The sequence below is a fragment of the Sciurus vulgaris genome, assembly GCF_902686455.1.
Source record: "Sciurus vulgaris genome assembly, chromosome: 18".
Taxonomy (NCBI): Eukaryota; Metazoa; Chordata; class Mammalia; order Rodentia; family Sciuridae; genus Sciurus; species Sciurus vulgaris.
In genome coordinates, this window is record NC_136479.1 from 20,460,263 (window position 1) to 20,481,829 (window position 21,567).

Below are 21,567 nucleotides of genomic sequence, written 5' to 3' on the forward strand. Positions count from 1 at the left end.
CACCCAGAATAAAAAGACACTGTCTTTTTATCATCAACTACTATCCCTGCTGTGGATATATCACTTTTATTTACTGCTGACGAACATCTGGGTTCTTTCCTCCTTTGTCCACTGTTAAGCTGCTGGACGTTTGTATTCAGGTGTTTGTGTGGGCGTATGTTTTCCATTCTCCTGGTTAGAGACCTAGGAGTGGAACTGCTGGGACTTGACAACAGCAGGCTTCACCACTAGAGGACTTGCTGGACTCTTTCAGACCCAGGGGTCACTTCTCCACATCCTCACCAGCACTTGTTAGTACCTATCTTTTTGTTGTTGTTGTTGTTTTTAGTCATTGTAGGGATGTGCCCTGTCAGCTTTTCTTTGCATTTTCCTGATTATGTTAAGCATTTTTCACTTTTTTTTTTTTTTTTTGGGCCACATTTATATCTTCTCTGGAGAACTGTCTATTCAAGTTCTTTGCCCATTTTAAAATCAGTGATTTGCATTTGTTATTATTTGAATTTGTTATTATTGAATGATAGCAGTTTATGTATTCTAGATATAAGTCCTTTATTCCATATGTGATTTATAAAAAAAAAAAAAGTTTCTCCCATTCTGTGGATTTTCTTTTCACTTTGATGGATATCTGTATCTGTCCATTTTCTGTTACTACCACAAAATACCTGAGGTTGGGTAACTTACAAAGAAAAGAAGCGTATTGAGCTCATTGTTCTGGACATTCAAGGGCATGTGCCAGCTTCTCCTCAAATCTCATGGTAGATGATATCATGGTAGGAAGTGACCATGAGGTGGGACAGGAAGTCAGGGTGAGGAGGAACTCTTATATAACAACTCACTCTGGGAAGAACTAACTCAGGGCCCCAGAAGAACTGCCTTAGTTCTTTAAAAGGGCATGCCCCCATGACCTATGAACCTTCCATGAGACCCTGTCTTTTGAAAGTTCCACCACTGACCAGGCATGGAGACACATGCCCATAATTCCAGTAACTCAGGAGGCTGAAGCAGGAGGATCACAAGTTGGAGGCCAAACTCAGCAACATAGCAAGGTCCTAAGCCACTTAGACTCTGTCTCAAAATAAAGTATAAAAAGGGCTGGGGATATAGCTCAGTGGTTAAGTGCCCCTGGATTCAATCCTTGACAATAAAACAAAATAAAGGTACTACTTAGCACCACGACACAGTGAGTCCAGCCTCCAACACATGAACCTTGAGGAAAAATCACACACCACCACAGCAGAGTCCTGTAAGACACAAAAGCCTTTAAACTCGACAGCTTCTGGTTTATCTATATTTTCTTTTGTAGCTTTTACTTTTGTATCAAAAGTAAAGGGTGTGTTAAGACACCCTTGCCTAACCCAAGATCAGGGAGATCTATATTTGTATTTTTCCTAAGAGTTTTAATACTTCAGTTCTTACATTTAAGTCCCCGATATTCAGAATGAATGAGGCAAGGATCCAATTTTATTCTTCTGAATATGGAGAGCCCTGCACCATTTATCAAAAAGACTTCTTTTAAACTGTGGTACATATATACACAATGGAATACTACTCAGCAGTGAAAAAGAATGAAACAATGGCATTTGCAGGTAAATGAATGGAACTGGAGACTGTCATGCTAAATGAAATAAGTCAGGTCCAAAGAACCAAAGGTTCAGTGTTCTCTCTAATATGTGGATGCTGACTCACAATAGGTGGGGGTGCAGGGGAAGGGAGGAGTGGAGGCTCACTGGATTGGACAGGGGGAAAGGTGGAGTGGGGGATGGGAATGGGAAAGTCAGTGAATGAATCAGACACACTTTCCCGTGTTCATAGATGAATACAAGCCAGTGAAAATCCACATCATGCACAACCACAAGAATGGGAAGTTACATTCCATGTATGTATGATGTGTCAAAATACATTCTACTGTCATGAATTACTAAAAAGGACAAATAAATTTTTTTAAAAAAAGACTTCTTTTCTTGGTGAATCGTCTTGACACACAGGAACGTCTTCTATTAGCTTTATCACGCCATCTACCGATCTTTCCAATCCTTTCTCCATCCGACGATCTAGCATGTTCTTTAACACCCTTCAAAACGTCAGTCAAGGACGCAGACACTTCTTCCTAATGTTTCAGCCTGTCTACCATCAACCGGACTTTAATGTTTGTGCACCGTCTTTCCTTTTTTGGTGTAAAATTTGCATCCAGCACCCTGCACACATCTCAAGCCTCCCATGTGGTGAGTTTGGACCCGAGGCGTCCGCCCGAGCGATGCAAAGCCCTCTTGCGGTGTAGAACACCCCGAGCTTCCTGGGGGGCAATTATTTTTATGTATTTATTTTTGACGAACACACGTGTGCTGTAACCACGACCCGAATCAAGATAGAGAACATTTCCGGAGAAACTTCTCTCCCTCCTCTGCAGTCAGCCCGCCCACAGCCCAGGCCGCCACCAACCTCCTGCCTATGGCTCCAGACAAGTTTCGCCCGCGGTGGAATTTCACCCAGTGAAATCCAGGCATCGCCTCTCCTGTGGCCTGCTTGCCTCACGCCTGATCAGCATTTTGAACATCGAAGAGAGCAGAATGGAATTTTAGGTTCTGCTGGGCACAGTGGCCCACACCTGTCATCCCAGCAGGTCCAGAGACTAAGGCAGGAGGATCGCCAGTTCAAAGCCAGCCTCAGCAACTTAGCGAGGCCCTAAGCAAGACCCTGTCTCTAACTAAAATATATATATTTTTTTAAAAAGGGGAGCTGGGGCTGGGGCTCAGAGGTTAAGCACCCTGGGTTCAATCCTCCCCCAAAAAAACTTAAGTTCTCCGTTAGCAGTTCCTTCAGGCCCTGTATCCTCTTTTTTGCAGACTCACATGTTTTGACAACCATTGCAATTACTACAGTAAATTTGCAACAAAGCAGCTCTCACCAGAAAGCACGTGGGCTTTGAGGGACAGATGGCAGGGCAAGGGGAAGGAAGAGGCTAAGGTGTTAGCAGTCTCAATGTCGTGTCCCTCGATTCAGCGACCACATTCCTTCACGTCATCTGAGAAGATGAACCAGCGCCCAGTGAGCATTCTGCAGAATAGGGAACACGAGAAACGACCGAGTTCTCTGTCGGTAAGAGGTTGGTTAAATACCTGAGTCAGTGAGCTTCCTGTGGGTGTCACAGACATCCGACTTATGAAGACAAAAGTCCCGGCCCTTCACTGATGGCCCCATTGCTTTGGACCTGTGGCAACACAGCATGGCAGAAGCAGGTGGCAGAGCACGCATGGCTGGAAAGGGAAAGAAGAACAAAGGATAGACTGAGGTCTCCAATCTCCCTGGAAGCCACGCCCCCAGTGGCCTATAGCCTCCCGCTAGGCTCCGCCTCTTAAAGGCTCCATTGCTTTCCAATAACACCATGCTGCAGATTAGACCTTCCACACATGGATCTTTGGGGAACATTCCAGATACAGTCTGCACAGAGAAATTGTATGCTGCCAGAAGATGGTTGGTGGTCATCCATATCAGGGGTTCGGAAAGCTAGTCTCTAAGGACTGGAGAATGCAGCAGTTAAGTTTTGTGGGTAACATGGTCTCCACAGCAGCCACTCAGCCCTGCTGTGTAGTGCTAGGAAAGCCACAGAAGATTTGAGAATGAATGAGCATGGTTGTGTTCCAATAAAACTTTATTTATAATTGTTTTTTAGAACCACTTAAAAAAACAAAAACAAGTTTTTCTTGTGGGCTGTGCAAAAACAAGCGGTGGACTCAATGTGTCCCCTGGGCTCGAGGATTGCTGGTCTGTATCAGTGGACAGGGAAGGATGAGCAGCGTTGGGATGTTACTCAACACTGAGCACTTAACTTGCACAGGGTGAGTCTCTTTAAGTGCGTGGTGTGTGCATGTGCATGGGAGCGTGACATATAGAGAGATAGTCATTAAAACTGCCCCAGTGGGGACCCGTGAGATTTCAGAAAATGTTCATTTTTTTAAAATACTTCTCTGTTTGGCTCACACTTTCTAATTGAGGGGTGTATCAGGTGCCCACTGCCCACAAGCTCTCAGTGACATGCAATAGTAAATGTTTCCTCCTGATCTGGGGCTTCGGCTCCTCCTCTGTCACTTCCTGCTGGGCAGTCACAGGTGACTCACTGGATGTCTCTGATCTCAGCCACCTCAGTGATCTCAGTGTCCATTCGTTCATTCATTCCCTAAACATTTATAAATTCTTATGTGCGCCAGACCCTCTGTAGATGCTGAGGATGGAAGACAAGGGCTCCCAGCTCTCTCTGTGTCTAGCTCAGCACTTAGTAGGTGCTCAGTAAATATTGGCTCAAGGAATAAATGAAGACAAAGTCACTGACCTCAAAGAGCTCACTGTTTAACAGAGAAAACAGGCGCTTAGAATGACAATATGCAGAGCACCCATCCTGGGACCTGCAGGCTGAGGGAAGGCCAGCCTGGGGAGCAGCACAGCGTCACAGAGCCAGAGGAGAGGAGACTCGTTTTATTCATCGCTTAAATCAGCCCAGAAATGTCACATTTGCCTTTACATTTTTGGAAAGAATTATCATTTATCTACAAGTACACAGGAGGATGCTACTCTTTTCCTTTTTATAATGTGGCACTGGGGATCGGACCCAGGCCTTGTGCATGCCAGCAAGGGCTCTGCCACAGAGCTACACCACCAGCGTCTCTTATTTTATTTTGAGACAGGCTCTCACTAAGTCGTCCAGGTTGGCCTTGAACTTGTGATCCTCCTGCGTCTCTGGGATGACAGGCATGCGCCACCATCCCCGGCTATGCCTAGAATCCTTCCGTCTCCTGCTCCTCCTTCCCCGGGGCCTCAGTTCTCCTTTAGATTACTGCGACACCTGCGGTTGGTCAACAGCTATCCCCCTATGGTTTACCAACCGCACCCTCCGTGACCAGAGGAATTGTTCTACAGTCCAAGTCAAACCCTTCCACTCTTGGCTTGAAATCCTTCAAAGACTTCACATCTTCCAAAGGCTATATTGGAGACTGTGTCAGTCAACTTTGCATCACGGTGACTAAAATACCTGGCAAGAACAAGTTAGAGGAGGAAAGGTTCGTTTGGGGGGGTCATGGTTTGAGCGGCTCGGCCCGTGGTGGGCCACATTGTTCCGGGCCAGAGGCAGAACATCATGGCGGAAGAGGCTGGTGCAGACCAGCTGTCCATTCGTGGGAGCCGGGAAACAGAGAGGGCATAAGAAGCCAGGGACAAAATGCCTATTCCCTAAGGGCTTGCCCCCAGTGACCTACTTCCTCCAGCCACACCCCTGCCTACAGTTACCCCAGCACAAATTATTAATCCATTCAAGGGTTTAATCTGCTGATTAGGTCACAGATCTCCTCATCTAATCATTTCCGCTCTGAACATTCCTGCAGAGCAGAGAGCTTTCTCCAGGGATACCTCGTGTCCAAACTATAACAAAGACCTTTTGTAATAAGGCCCTGAGCTGCTTGGCTCGCCCTGCCCGCCCTGGGCCCTCCCTGAGATGTTCTTGTGCACCCCAACCCTTGCTCAGGCTGCTCTGTCAACCCAGGGGGCCCACCTCCCTTCTGCCGCCATCATAATGGAACCCAATTCAGGGTCCCTCCTCAGCACGCCCCGGGCTTCCTGTAGCTTGGTCCCCCATCACAGTCTTCTGTTTAGTTTCACCACTATTTCTGGACCCCCTCATTGTTAGGAGCTGTAAACCAACCCCAGGGATGAGAATTGAGACAAGTCAGGAGATCTCCACCCCTGGGGACCCGTGGCCCGGAAGGAGAGTCTTCCAAGAGACCTGAGGTCAATTACAGTATGTGCATCTGAAGTCTGTGGCCTACAGCAGTTATGATCACGTGGTTTTGCTCTCCAGGGACAATTGGCCATGTCTTGTGACTTTGGTTGTCATAACAGCAGGGAATGCTACTGAAATGTGGTGGGCAGAGGCCAAGGCTCCCGCTAAGGAGCCTGCAGTGCACAGAAGAGTCCACAGTGCTGAGGCTGAGAACCCGGGCCGCCTTCGGCCGTGGGCAGCACGGGGGCATTCTCAGACGAGATGGACAGACTCCTCTTTTGGAACTCTGCCAGCGAAGCTGGAGGTGGCCTCGAGGAAGGCAGGACAGGAGACACGTGTCCTCGGTCCTCTCCTGGAAATCAGTGAGGTAAGCAGGCAGACGTCGGCTGCTCCTCAGCCAGAACCACTAAGCTCAGAGTGCCTCCCTAGGGCGCATCGGGATGCTCCAGCAAGCCAAAGGGACGCACAGTCCTCAGCTTCCAGGAGACACTGCTCACCGGACACTCCCCAGCTGTGGGAGCTTGAGCAAGCTACCCTGTGTTCATATCTGCAAAGGGAGCTGATAATAGCGCTGACTTCCTGGAGGCTTTATGAAGATGAACTGCAAGAGACCAGGCATGGGGCAGTGCTGTATGACATCAGGTCTCACCACCCCTTGTCACATCATTGTCACATCACCATCACCACCATCACCACCATCACCACCACCACCACGATCACCACGATCACCACCATCACCACCACCACCACGATCACCACGATCACCACCATCACCACCACCACCATCACCATCACCATCACCACCATCACCATCACCACCATCACCATCACCACCACCATCACCACCACCACCATCACCACCATCACCACCACCATCACCACCATCATCATCACCACCACCACCACCATCACCATCATCATCACCACCACCACCATCACCACCACCATCACCATTACCACCACCATCACCACCACCACCACCATCACCACCATCACCACCATCACCACCATCACCATCACCATCACCAGCATTATCAACATCATTAGTTTCCTTTAGAGAAAGCCTGTTTGCTGAACCTCCCTTACCTAACATAATAAAAATATGACTGACTGTCATTCTGCCCCTAGGAGAGCAGCAAAAGGGACCACCTGCAGCCCCTTTGACACAGTCTCCTGGCTACGTCCACATAGCCTGACTCAGGGTTCTTGGCAAGTCCCTCTATCTTCACCAGCAATCCCCGGTGAACCAGGCCAGCTGACGGATCCCAGATGCTCCATGGGTCAGAAGACTCCCCTGGGTCTGCTCTGTTAAGCTCTGTAAACAGAAGCATAGACAGGCTCATGCTTTCTCCTGTCACATGGAGGCCACAGGACAGTCATCACTGGTGTGGTTCCATCTCACAAGAATTCTTGATTTTACTGTAGTTGGCTCAGGTGTTTGCAGATGTCAGGGCTTCTGCACTTCAGGGGTTTTATTTGTTTGATTGTTTTTGGCACCAGGGATTGAACCCAGGGACACTTAACCACTGAGCCGTGTCTCCAGCCTTTTTCATTTTTTATTTTATTTTGAGGCAAGGTCTTGCTAAGCTGCTGAGGCTGGCTTTGAACTCGCCGTCCTCCTGCCTCAGCCTCCCAAGCGGTTGGGTCGACAGGTGTGGGGCCGGGCATAGTGGGGACTCTGCAGGTGTCTGGGCCTTCCCTCTCAGTGATGAGATGCTTCATTGTCTGAGGACCCTTCCTGTTAGGAAAGCCAACATTGCCCCCAAAGAACTCCCTCCCCATAGACCTCCATTTGTGTTTCCTCTGCAGAACGAGGTCGCTCAGCCATCCCCAGCAGAGAGGCTGCGAAGCTGGAGCAGAGTCCTGATGCGCTGCCTCGGTGGGACACATGGCTTCCTCCATCAGGCCCCGGGTCTGTTGGCGAGGAGACCGAGGAGCGCCAGCGCTGATGGTCCCAGCAGACCCAGATTCTGCAGATGCGTGACAAACTACCCCAAGCCCAGCAGCATTTAATTTGCTTCTGAATGCGCAGCCTGGCGGGGGTAAGTGGAGACAGCTTGTCTGGGCAGCGCTTGGTGTCTGTCAGCAACATTTATTTTACTCATGATTCTGCAATTTGGTCAGAGTTCAAAGGGCCCCACTCATCTCTATTTCCCTTGGTGGCAGCTGGATGACTCCAGAGTTGGGAGCTGGAAGCATCCGAAGCGTCTCGGGGCCTGGGCTGGGCATCCCGAGCAGCTGGGCCTCCTCTAGCTTCCCTGTGCAATTCTACGTGACCTCCCATGTGTGTGGTCCAGCACAGTGACCTCAGGGTAGCTGGAGGTCTCACATGCTAACAGGGAGAGAGAAGAAGAAGAAGAGGAGGAGGAGCAGGAGGAGGAGGAGGAGCAGGAGAAGGAGAAGCAGGAGCAGGAGGAGGAGGAGCAGGAGCAGGAGGAGGAGCAGGAGGAGGAGGAGGGGGAGGGGGAGGGGAGGAAGCAGTGCAGGTGGAAACTTCTTTATAGCCTTGGAAGTCACATCATTGCCACTGCATCCTCATTAGGGGACAGTCACAGAAGTCATGGAAAAAATGATAAAGAATCTGTCATATTTTAGCAGCTAACGGTGTCTGCCACTTCTCCCCTTGATGGACATCTGGGAACATACCGCGCGGTACAGCATCCTGTTGGACGGAGGATGAGGGGGTGGGTTTTATGCTTTGAAATACTTCTTTCTTCAGGTCCTGAAACTTATTTCTCTCCCTCTCCTCCTCTCTGGTCTGTCCACCTCTCATTCTCTAAGTGACTGACACTCAGAAAATGTCCTTCCTCACTTGAGAGACAGAGCAAGCCGCTGTGGTGGCTTCCTCGCCCAGATTCCTCCAGCTTTGCCGTTTCCCTACACAGGCCTGACTTGGGGCCTCGTTGCCTGAGGACTTTCTCCTGGCTGCTGGATCCTGCTCTGCTCCTGGTCCTGGTCCTCTGTAATCTTTCTGGAAAGTCTGGGCAAAGAACTACCGCCCACCAGCAGCTTTGCGCACATGATCGATGACTGAGCCAGGGGTGTCGAGGTGCCCCAGCCTCCCCCAGCTTGGTGGAATAAGTCTGAGATGCACATTCTCCGCTGTTTCCCACAGTTCCCTGGCAGAGTTGAGTCCCAGTTGACTACAGGGATTCCCTGATCCATAATTCAACCTGTGCTAACTCCTCACCTCCCCGGCTTCCTTCCCCTAGGATCACTGCTTGTGTTAGAATCCCAGTCTGCTCCCAGTGTAAACCAAACCCAGACCACCAAGCTTACAGCTGGAAGGTAGGGCTTCCAGTTAGCGTTCCGCCATGCCACGCGGAGGGTGGACGTGGCCACGGCCCCACTCACAAGAGGAAGGTGGACCTGGGAAGCCTGGCACTTTTCTTAGACCCATCAGAGAATGGAGGGCCAGCAAACTGTCAGCACAAAGTGTGGATAAGCAGACAACATAGGGTATCACGGCCAAGTCACCAGGAGCCAGTCACTGGGAGGAGCACTTGAATGGTGATCTTGATAAATCGCCTGAGGCTGAGTGTGAACCAGCTGGGGATGTCGAAAACTGCAGGGAATCTGAGTCTCAGGAGGAACTTGCAGGACCTTTCACTTCTAGGAGCCCAGCACATTCTCAAAGATCAAAGAAAAATATCCTCACACTTCAGGAAATAAAAGGGAGGAAATGACCATTTTTAAGCATGCCCAGGGGGAAATAAAGATTAGGAACTACATCACAAAGGCCTTCCCACCAAAGGAAACTACTTCGAGAGCCTTATCTGACCATTGGAGGGAAATGAGGTTAAAGCCGGCCCTCTGTCGCCTTCCTGTCTCAAGGAAGGCAAGAAAAAATGATCTAAGATAATGATCTTGAAGGTCGTAGGTCTGGGACTCTGGCACTGAGAAGCTGAGCCCTAATATCACAGAGGACTTCCCTCTCCAAACCCCGACCACCTCGTCAACAGGCTCCAGAATAATGACAGCAGGTGGAGATGGGGAGAGCCACAGACAGACTTTATTTAAGAAGGAGTCCTTCTGGAAACTCACACAGAAAGAGAAGGGGAAGGTAAACAAGGAGCAAGCTGAAGCCCCTGGCAACTCTGGCCATACCAAACATCACTCACAGCCCAGTTCCTAGCCAGAGTAACATAAAACCTCACTCGAGAGTCCTAATCGACTCAGTTCCTATTGCTCATCACATCTGGCTTCCAGCAAAAAAATTACAAAATCTGCTGAAGGCAAGAAAGACACAGTCTGTGGAGGAAACCACAACCAGGTCCAGACTCATTAATGACACCGATTTCTGGAATGACCAGGTATGGATTTCAAAACAACTCCCATTAATGTGCAGTGAAAAGGTCAAATGGAAGCTGAATGTGCAAACAAACAAAAAAATATATATAGAAACTAAGAAAGTGTCAGAGGAAATGCTAGAAATTGAAAAAAAAAAATAGGAGAAATGAAGAATCTCTTTGATGGATACATCCATTTGAGCTTGAAGCAATGTCATTAGACACTTCCTAAACTGAAATGCAAAGAGAAAAAGAATAAACAAACAGGTCAAAGTATCCATGGGTCAATCACATACATTACCTACATAAAGTGTTATATATGTGTCATGAAAATACCAGAAGGAGAAGAAAATGAGAAAAGAACAGAAGTAGCTGAAATATTAATAGCTGAGAATTTTCCAAATTAATGACAAACATCAATCGATAGATCCAGGAAACTCCAAGAATACCATGCAGGAAAATGTACTGAAATGTCTACAGCCTGGAATATTATATTTAAAACTACAGAAAACTAAAACAAAGGCAAACCCAACTTGAAGGGGTAAGGGAGCCACACCAAAAAACATCTTTCTTAAAGAGGAAAGACTTGTCTAGGTAAACAAGAGAGACCTGAGTGAATCATTGAAAGTGTTGAAAGAAACCCCACAAACCTAAGATTTTTATATCCAACTAAATTATCCTTTGAAAGTGAAGAACAAATAGATTTCCCCAGACAAATAAAAACCTAGGGAATTTGTTGGCAAGAGGTCTGCCTTCTAGGAAATGTTAAAAGAAACTCTCTAGAGAAAAGGAAAAGGACCTGGGGCAGAAACCTCAGTCTACATAAGAACACTATCTGAGAATGAACAAATTAAGGTAGAATAACAAAAATTCTAAAAAATTAATAATTTGATGTAATGACTTTTAATTCAAAATAATAATAACAGCAATATATTGGGGGTTATAGCATATGGATGAATGAAATGAATGGCAGCAATGGTATAGGGATCGAAACAAGAAATGGAAAATCATTGGTTATAAGGTACTTGTACACTCCGTGACCTTATGGGGTTACCTGAAAAGTGATTTTAGACTAGGTTGTTAACATGTATTGCAAACTCTTCAACAACCACTAAAAATTGTTGGTACAATGTTTTTTATTCACCAATAAGCTAAAAATCCATTTTAGATGTTTCTTTCTTGTGTATACTTCATTATTTTTATTAAAAAACAAAGCCCTATAACGGGAGACTTCACCTAGCCCTCAGACTCTGATTCACCTTCATCTTGACTACTGAGGAAGTAACAAAATTCATAAGTCTCCTTATCAGGTGCCCTCGCATGAAGCCAATCGAAAAGATTATTCTTCTTAAAGTATTTCTTGGTGAGATATTGCAACACCTTTAAGAGAACTGTTTCTCAGAAACAACTGTGATTTTATTCTAGGAGCATTCAATGTGAACAACAGTAGTTCTGAGATTTCCAGGTGTTCCATTGACTTTAAATTTCTCCCATATAAATTTTAACTAGGAATAGATTTTAAAATTTTTTTAATTTTAAAAAATTTAAAAAATACAAAACTAGGAAATAAAGCCTTAGCTATTCACTAGGGAAGGTTACAAAATTTTCAGAATCAAAAATTCCATTTTTAGTAGAGCACTTACCTAGCATGTGCCAGGCCCTGAGTTCAATTTCCAGCACTGAAAAAAAAAAAATTCTCCTGGATGACTAAGGTTCAAATTAAACTTCCAGAATGATCTCTTAGGCTTCTTGTCTTTCTGTAATGCCACATTAACAGAATGATCAGGAAGCAAAAATTTTATAAAGTAAAACTGAAATGCTGAGAGAACATTGAATCACATAAAATGTTCAATTAAAAGTAGAAAGACAGAAAGAGAGAAGATTGTTTTTTAAAACCAAAAAAACCAAGTGCAATGGATAGAAAACAATCACCAACATGGTAGATATTAACTCAGTTATATTAATAATCCCTTTAAATGTAAATGGTCTAACTACACCAACTAAAAGACAGAGACTGTTAGATTTAAAAAAAAAAAGACCCAACTCTATGTAGTTTATAAGAAACTAAATATAAAGGCACAGATGGTGTATTTAGAACAATAAAAGTTGTTACTTTTAACAGGATGGATCTACCAAACTAACAGTAATTTATTAAAAAGCTGGAACTCCTATGTTAATTTCATACAAAGGAATCTTCAGAATAAGGTATGTTAGCAAGGATAAAAAGAGGCATTACCTAACAACAAAAGGTCAATTCTCCAAGACATAGATTACAGTCTTCAATGTATATGCACCTAAAATTCAGAGAATTGTCCTGGTTTGGATGGGAGGTGTCCCCAAATAGCTCATGTGTGAGACAATGCAAGAACATTGAAAGGTGAAATGACTGGGTTGTCAGGGCCTTAATCCAATCAGTGAATTAATCCCCTGATGGGATTGACTCAGTGGTGACTGAAGGCAGGGAGGGTGTGGCTGGAGAAGGAGGGCATTGGGAGGACGTGCCTTTGTATCTGGCAAGTGGACTCTCTCTCTCTCTTTACTGATCACCACGTGAGCAGCTTCCCCCCACCACACTCTTGCGCCATGATGTTCAGCTTCAGCTCAAGACCCAGGAATGGAGTTGGCCTTCTAATGGACTAGGACCTCTGAAACCATAAGCCCCCAAATAAACTCTTCTTTCTAAAATTGTCTTTCCAGCAGCGAAAAAGCTGACTAAAACAGAGTCAAAATACATGCAGCAAAAATGGATGGACTTTAAATAGAAATAGAAATAGAATCCATGATTATTTGGATAAGAATATTACTGAATAATAATAACACTGGAAGTTGGAGACTTTGACACCTCTCTTTAAGTGACAGATCCAGAAGGCAGAAGACCAGTAAGGATGTAGTGGAGCTGAATAGTCTGTCAATCAACAGGCTGTAACTGACATTTATAGACACTTCATCCAAGGATCACAGTGCATGCATTCTTCTCAAGATCTCACAGAGCATGCGACAAGCTAGACCATGCTCTGGTAAAAAAATAAAATAAAATAAAGTAAACCTTAACAAATTTAAAAGATATGAACCCATACGAAGTATGTGCTCAGGCTGCAATGATATTAAACTACAAAGCAATTACAGAAAGATAGCTGGAAAATCCCTAAATATTTGGAGATTAAAGACACAATTCTAAGGAATAACACATGAATCAAGGAAGAAATCAAAAGAGAAAATTTTAAAACATTTTAACTAAATGAAAATATAGCCTATGCAAAAGCAGTACATAGATGAAAGTTGTAGCATTGAATGTGTGTATTATAAAAGTAGAGGGCTGGGGATACAGCTCAGTGGGTAGCGTGCTTGTCCTCGCAAGCACAAGGTTCTGGGTTCAATCCCCAGCAGCGCAAAAAAGAGAGAGAGAGAGAGAGAGAGAGAGAAACTAGAAAGTTCTAAAAGTGATGATCTAAATTTTCATCTAGGAGACTAGAAAAAGAAGAGCTAAAAAAAATTTGAGCAGAAATCAACGAAATCAGAAACAAAAAGTCAGTTGAGAAAAATCGATGAAACCAAAGAATAGTTCTATCACCAGGGAAAATCCCAAATAAACCCTCTAGCTTCACTTGCTCTTGGTTGACTTAAAAATCACCAATTTTGGAGGTCAGGCCACTGGGCCTCGTCATTAGCGTCCCAGGAGCAGACATCACGCCTCTGATGTGCGGATTTTGAGGATGATGGTTGTCTCTGGTACTCTTCAGGGACTCTCAGGCTGCTTCTGGGGAAACGCTGCCTCTTCACCAGGCCCCAGATGTCAGGGGTGACAGGAACCGGCTGAAAGCACCTGGCATCCCTGTCTTCATGCGGTGTCTATTTATTCTGTTGCTTTAACCTTTGAGTGGGATTCTACTCCGTACTACCTGTAGACAGGTTGATCCTCTGAGAAATGCCTTGTTCAAAATATAACACAGCACTGACTTAACTGGGACCTCCCTCCTCTCTGCCCACACCCCCCGCTGAAGGCACCCACCTGCCACCATGACCAGAAACGCCAGACCGTGGAAAGAGATGACTCCCAGCTTCCTAGCAGAGCTCCCCCTGTTCCCAGAAAAGACAAGAATATTCCCCTCCTTTTTTAGCCCGTTCCCCTCCCCCATTATTCCTGTCCTGTAACTGACCGCCCTTAGTCCCCTGGAGTTCAGGAGCTGATCTGTGAGCAAACCTCCCTCCTTTCCATCCTCTGGCCACTGAATAAAGCCCTTTTCCTCCTGAGTACTCATCTTTTGGACATCAATTTCCCCCAAGGGATGAGCTTCCTCACCTGGGTTGGGTAACAAACAGTCCTTGGAAAAACATTTCTACCTAGGATAATCAAGAGAATGAGAGAAGGCACAAGTTATTAACATTGGAAATGAAATCAGTCTTACTACTACTGATCCTGTGGACAGAAGGAGGATAATAAAAGAAGATTACAAACAATGCTATGTTCACAAATTTAATAAGAGATATAATAGATCAATTCTTTGGAACACACAAACTAACAAAACTCAAAATGGAGAAATCATTATCTTCATTCACTTATGTCTTACTAAACAAAGTGAATCAAAAAGTAACAGTACCCTACATACATGTATGATTACAGGAATGGTATGAATCTACACTGTGCACAACCAGTGCAGTCTGCCAAACATTTAAGAAAGAAAAATACCAATAATTTTTTTTAACAATCCCTTCCAGAAAATAGAAGCAGAAAGAATAAGCCCTAATTCCATGAGACCACCATTACTTTAATACCAAAACCCCAAACAAGTAATTACAAGAAAGGAAAATTACAGACCAATATCTCTCATGAACATAGATGTGAAAGTTCTCAAAAATGTTCGTAAATCATATCCAATAATGTATACAATTGACTTCCAAACAAGCAGGGTTTATTCCAGGTATGTCAGCCTGATTCGACCTTCCAGAGTCAGTTAATACAACTCATCGCCTTGACTGGCTGAAGAAGAAACAAGTCACACAATACAGAAAAGGCCTTTGATGAAATCCAGCACCCACCATGACAAGGACGCTCAGTGAACCAGGAGCACAGTGGAGGAGGAGGGTGTGGGGAAAGAAGCTAGACGTGGAGCGGGATTGATCTACCTTGACAAAGAACCTGAAACCCGAACACACTGCTTGGTGGGGAGAAGCCAGATGGCTGTTCCCTCAATGTTAAGGCCAAGGCAGCCTTTGCTCCTCCCAGCACTTCAGCATCAACCCGGAAGTCCTACCTAATGCAAGACATAGAAAAAAATAATAGGTATTCAGATTGAGATGGAAGAAGCAAAACTGTCTCCATGTCATGTTTGGATCTCGAATGGCCCTCGAGGCCATTTTGAGACAACAGCCAGGCCCCGTAGGACCCCTGGCTGGACTGACTGAGCCCCATCTCCAGGATCCCTCAGCCCAACCGATCACTCCCTGCCTCTGGGGCCCTCACATCAATTGACTGCTCCCTGCCGCCAGGACCCCCAGACCAACTGACTGTGCCCTATCACCGGGACCCCAGACCGACTGATTGCACCTGGCCTCCAGGATCCCACAATCACACCAAACACGCTGGACCCCCAGGACCCCTGCCGAACCAACTGCATCCCGTCTCCAGGACCTCCAGCTGACCACATCCACCCCTGAGCTGCAGCTCCCCATTTGCCAACATATTTCGAAGCCAGAGCGGCCATCCTGGATAATCCTGGAAGCCGAAGCTCCGATCTTCGGGTGGGGCAAATCCCATCCTGAGATGCCTGCTGGAGGCTTGAAGCTCATTGTCAGGTACCTCTCATGCATCAGGCTACTGAACACGGGGAGGTTTCATTAGTATATGACTGTTATACAGTAGATTTTCTTTTTTCTCCTTTTTAAGAAAATTTAAGTTTTTATTTCTTTACTTTTCTTGCTCTCTTTTCCTTTTGTTTACATGTTCCCTCAGAGTCTCTTTCTCCCTTTTTGGCATGCTAACATCCAATTTCTTTTGATTACACTCTCACCTTTCTATTTTCTAGAACTTCTGTATATCCTTTTCTTATCCCATTAACAGCCACATTCTACATCCCTCTGCATCCTCTTTGTCCTCCATTAGAAACTGCAGACCTTATTGCAAACCTGTTTGTTTTACCAAAGATAATATTTGAACTCATTTTGTTTATTATGACAATTTTGTTATTGTCCTCATAGGGGCTATTTTGTCTAGGATTGCATAGTGTCTGAATTGGGCACTGCTAATATTGATCTCCCCTTAAAGAAAGGGTTTTGGAAACCTATAGGACCACTATAAGCCTATAGGGGGAAATCTGCAATACCCCAGATCTGCACTGCTAGAGGGGAAGATACATGAACAACATGAAAAAACAAGGGAAGAAAATGATCCAAACAAATCTAGATTCTATAGTAATAGAATCCAATGGCAGTATGACAGAAGAAAAGTCGAATGGCCTTCGAAAGCTCCCAGGATGCAGGCTTGCTCCCAGCCACAGGTGCTGTTGGGAAGTAGTGGAAATCTTGGAAGGTGGGGCCTCGTGAAGAGAAGGGCGGCCGCTAGGGGCCCCTTCCTCTTTCTCTCTTTGCTTCCAGCTGTCCTGGAGTGAGCAGTCTTCCTCCCCTGCACAATTCCATCAGGACATACTGCCTTGCCACAGGCCCAAAAGCGACAGACCAAGTGACCATGGACCTTTGAAAAAGGAGCCAAAATAAATCTTTCCTCTTTTATGTTGGTTTTTCTCAGGCGTTTTGTCACAGTGAGAGAAAGCTGACTAACACACTTTGTAGATGACATTATTGCCTGTGTGATAAAATCACAGAGTCAACAAACAATCTCCTAGTATTAATCATTGTAGTACAGATTCAAGATACAAGATTAATATACAAAAGTCCATTGCTTTCCTATATACCAGTGATGAAAAATTGGAATTTGAAATTAAAACTTAATGCCAGTCACATAAACATACGTACAGAAAAAAAACAAAAGGACAGGGAAAAAACACATAGGTATAAATCTAACAAATGTGTATAGCATATGTGGGAGGCAAAGTATAAAAACTCTGATGAAAGAAAACAAAGAGCTAAATAAATGGAAAGGGATTCCATGTTCATGGATACAAAGACTTGCTATTAAGATGTCATTTCTTTCCAACTTGATCATGGCAACCTGGATCAAAAACCCAGGAAGTTATTTGGGAAAGTTATTTTGTGTCAACAGATTGATTCTAAAGATCAGATGGAAAAGCAAAAAGACCTGGAATAACCATGGGAGGAAGAACAAAAGCAAAGTTGAAGGACAGACATCTCCCAACATTAAACTTTACTGCAAAACCACAGGATTCAAGACAGCATGGTTGGTGACAAAGTCCAGGAAAAGACATGGAGGAAACTTAAAAGCTCAGTGAAAGAAGCCAGTTTTCAGAGGCTACATACTTTCTGATTCCAGTCCCCTGTCCTTTCGAATAAATGGAGACAGGAAAAAGATTGCCAGTTTCCAGGACTCAAGGTGCATCTTGGAACATGAGGGATATTTTCTTTATTCCCAGTGCTGGGGCTGGAACCCAGGGTCTCATGCATGATAATCAAGTGCTCCAAGCACATGATAATCAAGTGGCATCCCAAACCCTGGCATAAGGAATTTTAAAGAAGGTCTTTATGTCACTATGTCAGTAAATGCGTGACATAATGCAATTGTCAATGTAGAACTGTACAAGAGAGAGACCGAAACTTAAACTCCAGACTTTAACAATAACATGCCACCATTGGTTCATCAATTTTAACAAATGCACCTCACTGATACAAGATGTTAACAACAAATGAAATTGTGCACAGGGAGAGGGACCTATGGGAACTCTCAACTGTCTGCTCAGGTACAACTATCAAGCTACAATTGGACTGAAAAAACTGAACTCTCCAAAAAGAAAGTCTTTATTTATTTATTTATTTTTGGTACCAGGGATTGAACCTAGAGATGCTTAACCACTGAGCCACATCCCCAGCCCTTTTTATTTTTTATTTTGAGACAGGGTCTTGCTAAGTTGCTTAGGGCCTCACTAAGTTGCTGGGGTTGGCCTCAAACTTGCAATCCTCCTGCCTCAGCCTCCCAAGCTGCTGGGATTACAGGAGTACACCACCAGGCCCGGAGAGTCTATGAATTCTTTAAAAACAGAAAGATAGGCTCAAACACAGTTAACTGCATTGTGATATAATGTGGGCTGAACTTGGGATGAGGCAAGAACTTGGGGACTCCCTGGATTGGGAGACAATTTTTATTACTCGAGGGCCCCAGGCCCACTCCAAAGCCTGAGAGAACAACAGCCGACAAAGCTTGGCTGGCTGATGACTGGACCTGTTTAGGGGAAGATAAACCACAGGCCTCAGAACATGGGCCTATGTTCTCTGACTCCGCATTTTGACGCAACCTCGGAGTTACAGAAAAGTCTCAAGGAGAGCCCACAGAATTCCCATGATGCTTCCCCCCAGACTTCCCACGCGTCTTCACGTCTGACCACGTCTGTGCAAGCCTTTCCGGTCGGGCTCGTCAGCACTGTTTGGAATCGCATTTCCCAACCCAGCCACAAGCTTAAGGAGAGGCTCTGATTAAGCACGGGTCTGATAAACATTTGCCCAGTGCGGAATGCGCGCGGGCGCTGCTCCAAGCACGTTCTCGGGTACCTCGCCATCCCCCTTCACGGAGCCCCAGCGGATGGCTCCCTACTTTCTCCACCTTCAGGACCAGGATGCTGGGGCCCAGCGAAGGGGGAGCCCCTCGGCCCCAAGCCACACAGTCTAACAGGACGTCTGACAGGGAGCAGGGCTGGCACTCAGACCCAGGTGGCAGGTGAGAAATAACAAAGGGTGGGTTACAGACGCAGGAGACAGACCGGGAGCCCCGAGGCGCATTCCCCAGGGACGGCAAAGGGGGACTTGCTGCGTCTTCCAAATGACATTGGGCTCAGACTCAGAGAGCCCAAGGAAGTCCCCAGCTGGACGAGAGGAAGCTTCCAGGGTTGGAGTCTATACTGCCTGGGTCCCAAGATCCACCGTGGAGAAGCGTGTGATGTGTAGCGAGTGTGAGCAGATGTGCCTGGCCTGGGTGGGAGGGTGTGGCCGGGAGTGGGGGTCACTCTGGTACTGGACAGTCGTGCTCCTCTCCCAGGGCCTCCTCCCAGCCCTCTCCGGTCAGCCTGGGTGCATTACACTCTGTCCCCTGTGGCCGCCCAGCCGGATGCCCAGGCCTAGGAAACAGAGCTGGGACTTTCTTCTCTCCCCGATCCCAGAGGACCTGGCGCACGGAGGGGTCCATACACAGAGGCTGGAGGATGGGGGTCCCCCACGCGCCCACGCCATGTCTCCACCCCAGTTACTCCTTGCTGCCCACGCCACCTGCACTCTTTCCCCGTCCTCGTCCCCACTGATTCTTGGGGTCCCCAGGGAAAGACCACCCCCTCCAGGAAGCCAACCCTGACTCCCACTACAGAGTCCACTCTACTGTCACTTCGGGTCTTGCACACGTGGTCATAAGCCTTGGTCCGTGTCATGTCTTCTCATCTGCATCTGTCACAGGGAGGCACATGGTAGGGCCAAGACGGAGTGAGGGCATGAAAGAATAATCCAAGTAGTGTGACCTGTCCCCTCGGAAGCCAACCCTCACCCACCCAGGGCTTTGCTGCTTTCCAGGCTCACCCTCCTCCACGTAGCTTGATCCCACTGGGCTCTCCTTGGCTCTGAGAGGGTTGCCTCCACCCTCAGGGTTGAAGCTCCTTGAAGACAGGATGGGGTCAAATTACTCTCTGGATGTCCTGTCCTTTCCTGCCCAGACTGAGTCTACCCATCTCTCACCTCTTACCTCTTTCACTCTCGTCTCTCTCAAGGCTCCACTGCTACCCTGCCTTCAATGAAGCTCCAACATGCTCGGTTGGTTCCCACCCCAGGGCCTTTGCACTTGCTCTTCCCACTTCCTAAGGTGTTCTCCCTCCAGGTCCTCTTTGGGTTTCCTGCTGGAGAGGCCTTCCTCAGAAAGGCCTTCCCTATCCTGCCTTATCATCCTAATAGATCCTTCTTCGTTTTAATTTTTCTTCTGAGAGCTTGAAATATTTGAGGTTTGTTTGCTGTTTCCTACCATCTGGCTCCATCGGGGCTTTTATGTGATCTGGTGGTCTGTGAAGTCTGAATTCCGATCCCAGCTCCACTGAGCAAGTGTCCTAACAGCCCCGTGCCTGTTTCCCTACTGTAAACAGATGACAGCGGCAACCCCCCTCATAAGGTCATCCGGAGGAGGAAGTGTGCTCATGGACGCGGCGGTGCCTGGCCAGGGCCTGACGGCTGTCCTGACTTTTGACCGAAGGTTGTTTTGCTATTTAAATTTGTCTCGCGTCGGCGCTGCGTAAACATTCGCAGGAAATGAACAAACATTGGCCCTTGGAAGCCGGGCTGCTGGGAGAGGGAGAAGGATCGAGACGCAAGGGCGCCTCCGCAGAGGTGCGGCCGGGGACCTGCAGGGAGGGGGACGGGCAGGGGACAGGCCCTAGCAGAATCTGGGAGGCCTGGCTGCGGCTGGCACTGTGTCCCTAGAGCAAAGGGACCACTGCGGGGCTCTGGGTCTACGGAGGGCGACCTCGGCTGCTGCGTGGGGGACGGCGGCTCTCATCCACAGAGACAAGGGCACTGATTGGTTTCCTCCACCCGGAGGCAGCCCGGGTGCGAGGCCGGGCGGGGCGGCGCATGCAAATGCACGGGGCGGGGAGGCGCATGCAAATGTATGGGGCGGGGCGGGGCGGGGCGCAGGAAGCCGGGGCGGGCGGGTCCCCAGCCTAGGAAAGCCCCGCGCGGCGCGGGCCAGGGCCGGCGGCCCAGTGTCGCCTCTTCCCGCTCGGGCGCCGGAACAGCGAATGGCGCAGGGGCGCGCAGGTAGGACCCGGGGACCGCGCGGATCCGAGCGCCGGGCGATCGCTGGGGACGCGCGTCGGGTGTCCGGACAGGGCTAGGGCCCCAGGCGGAGGGGACCTCGGAGACCGTCCGGACCGCGCATGGGGAATGCCTGCCCGCTGGGGCCCCTGCGGGACCCCGAGCCCGTTCTTCCCCGCCTGCGGGGCGCCGCTAGGGTCTGTCCACTTCGCCCAGGGCCAGGAGCGGGGTAAGCTGACCCTGGTGCTCCGGCACCCCGCGCGCCCCGAAACGCACAGCCCGAGTCGGGGGCTTGGCGAGTCGCGAGCGTGGGGTGAGAGCGGTCTGGGACCCCTGCTCTGCGCCCGGGAAGTCGGCAAAGGGTGGGGACAGCTCGGAGAACCGCAGGGTCCGGCGCGGGTCAAGGGGTCGGGAGCCCAGGCCGGTCCTGCTCCGGGTCTCCCGCTTCGGACGGCGCACGGACCCGCCGCAGTGGTCGTCTCGGGGGACTTTGTTCAGGGTCTGTCCGGAGCGCGAACGTGTGCAGCGAACCCCGGCGGGCTTCTGCGGTCGGAGCGATCTGCCACGGTCGCTGAACAGAGGAGCACGCGCAGGCTCAGGCGCCTG

At 47.7% G+C, this 21,567-nt stretch overlaps 1 protein-coding gene across 4 annotated transcripts in view; it reads left to right on the forward strand.

Moving 5' to 3' along the window:
* Positions 1 to 20,509: 20,509 nt before the first annotated feature.
* Positions 20,510 to 21,567, forward strand: part of IL4R (interleukin 4 receptor) — a 34,283-nt gene continuing 33,225 nt past the window's right edge. The window contains exon 1 of one of the 4 annotated variants that reach the window (XM_079121492.1): positions 20,510 to 20,535. The gene's annotated coding sequence lies outside the window, so the exon portion shown is untranslated. Of the gene's footprint in view, positions 20,536 to 20,811; positions 20,965 to 21,006; positions 21,191 to 21,567 lie in introns of those variants that run through there. The other 3 variants (XM_079121494.1, XM_079121491.1, XM_079121493.1) reach the window with 3 other exon arrangements.